The sequence below is a fragment of the Tupaia chinensis genome, unplaced genomic scaffold (assembly GCF_000334495.1).
Source record: "Tupaia chinensis unplaced genomic scaffold, TupChi_1.0 Scaffold000403_1, whole genome shotgun sequence".
Classification (NCBI taxonomy): domain Eukaryota; kingdom Metazoa; phylum Chordata; class Mammalia; order Scandentia; family Tupaiidae; genus Tupaia; species Tupaia belangeri.
In genome coordinates, this window is record NW_006159905.1 from 715,259 (window position 1) to 717,686 (window position 2,428).

The following is a 2,428-nucleotide window of genomic DNA, read 5'->3' on the forward strand; positions in this document are numbered from 1 at the left end:
CGTGGCCACCACAGGCTGCTCAGAGAGTGCTGGGCAGTGAGGGAAGAGGCAGTACGTTGGTCCAGCGGCGAGAGACGCCCAACCCGTGCTCCCCGTGCTCCCCGTCACTCACAGCGTTTGACACCGCCCTGGCTGGCTGTGCTGCTGCTGCTTTGCTTCTTCAGAGCCAGCAATGCCTTTTTCTGGGAACGAGGGTGAGAGGAGAGAGGTCAGCGACAGCCAGTCCCTGGACAGGTCCTCTCCCAAGGCCACTGGACACACACGCCTTTCTTGGAGAAAACAGTGCAAATGGTATCCCCAGAGGGGTACAATGAGGCAGGCCTGCCTCTCACATCTAGTCTCCCAGATCATCTACAATGCCAGCAACACCGAATCCAACCAGTACCCTGAAGCTTTCCAGAGTGTCATTTTTGAAAACTGAAGATGAAGAACTCACTTATGAAGCTGCGCTCCAGGATATAAGCTGCAAATAAATACAAGGCTATGTGTCTTTCTCGAGGGTTTCGTCCATCCAGCCCCTGCATATTTAGCGAGGCCCGACCTTGACCTTGTAACAGGGATATACAGTATGTGATCCAAACCTTCAAGAAACTTATGGTATAGGGAATAAATCAACTAGATTGAACGGCCCGAAATGCTTATGACGGGTGCAGATTACCCACAGCTGAAAGCAAACAAGATTTTCTGATATTTAATGGCAACTGGGCACTGCAGAAGAGAAGGAAGACAGCAGTGACAGGCGCACAGCTCAGGCGGCTTTGGGAATGCACTCGCTGGAACTGTGAGCTGTTCTATGGGATGAGACGTGGATGACAAACTGAGGTTTTGGGGCTTTGTTCTATACACAATGTGACACCACTCGTGGGGTTTGGAGAGAACACAAAGTTTGTGTTTTCAGTGCATCAGTTTAAAAGAGGCGAAGAAGTCAGTCCAAAAAAGACTGAGAAATTTGTTGAGAGAACATTACAACAGCCCAGATGAGTGTTAGCAAAGTCCTGCTCAGGGGAATACACAGGAAAGAACAAGCAGGAGAAATCACTTAAAAGGAATTTTTTTTTTTTCTTAAAGGTTTTCACCATAGGGCAAAAACAGGCTTTCACTGGAGAGAGACAGAGACAGAGAGAGGGAAAGTGAGGAAATCACCCTTCAGGGATGGCCACACTGCAATCCCTTCTCTTTCTGGGATTTCGGGCATGCACACACGTGCATCTGATGTGATTTTCAAGCCCCCAGGTCTGGGACTTGAACCGCAGTTAGCCATGAGGGAATCCAGAGCTTTCACCACACCACCTGCTGGCCCCTGGGAGGAATTACTTTAAAAAGAAGAATCAAGATGTGGCCAATGTGTGGTCATACACACTAGAATAGATGTCAGAGATGAGATTTTGAGTCCAAACACATAGGAGAATTGAGTATCTTCAGTCCTATTTGGAAAATCAAGAAAAGGAACTAGGTTAGAATAGTTAAGAAAGAGCTTCCATTTTTTAGTATTTGGAAATGATCAGTAAGACATTGAATGGAATTAGAAAAATGAAGCCTGGGGAGGAGCAGCTCTTCAGTGATACTAAAAGCCATAGGTCAGGAAAACAATGCCCCAGCATAGATAAGAGAAAGTCCACACTAAGATTTGGGAAAGCTACGCTGAAAGGTGACATGCCTCCAGATATGAGCCTGAAGAAGCCCCCTGCCCTGCCCAGTGCCCTCACACTCACCCCAAGAGTTCTCGGGGTGCAGGGTATGCCAAAGGTTGAAGCCTACACCCCCACACACTCTCTCACCTTTTTTTTCAGTTTGTTGAATTTCTTCTGCAGAGCCTCCTCCTCCTCGCTCAGTCCGGGGGGTATCACCAACATGGTGGCTCCTGGTTCAGGGGCAGGGCCCAAGACATCTTTCTCCACTGTCACCACCCAAGGTTCGCAGCCGTCCACACTGTACCCGACCCCACCCCTCCAGTTCTGCGACTCCTGCCTTTGGCCTTCCCCTACCCCTTGTTTAACTGGGATGCCAACCGAGCTCCCACTCGTGGAGACCGACTAGCCTTGCTTCCCGTGTCCGGGGGTCGCGGACAGCAGCGACCTGGGGTACGACGTGACTCGGGGAGGGAAAAACACCTCCTCTGCCCCAAGAGGGGCACCTGACCCCTCCACTGTCGCTGGGGTTAGGATGGCCAATGGCGGGGTCCGAACGTCAGAGGCGGCTGTGGAACCCTCTGCAGCTCCCAGAGCCACGAAAGGGGGAAGAACAGACAAGGGACGCGGACACAAAGGGACTACGGGGAAGAGCAGAAGGCCTCACCTGAGGGGGCGGCAACCGGAGCCCCGCAGTCCCGGGCGGCGCCCGCGCTGGCCGCCGAGAGCCGGCTCAGCACGATGACGTCGGCAGAGGCGGAGACCGCGGTAACCACGGCGGGCCCCGGCCCCGGCACCTT

At 52.4% G+C, this 2,428-nt stretch overlaps 1 long non-coding RNA gene across 1 annotated transcript; it reads right to left on the reverse strand.

The window, feature by feature from the left end:
- LOC114008846 (uncharacterized) lies at window positions 1–1,849 on the reverse strand. The gene is made up of 3 exons (XR_003550345.1): window positions 1,779–1,849; window positions 113–182; window positions 1–29 (listed from the first exon to the last, which is right to left on the reverse strand). It is a non-coding gene; the product is annotated as an uncharacterized LOC114008846 (long non-coding RNA).
- Between the last annotated feature and the right edge of the window lie 579 nt (window positions 1,850–2,428).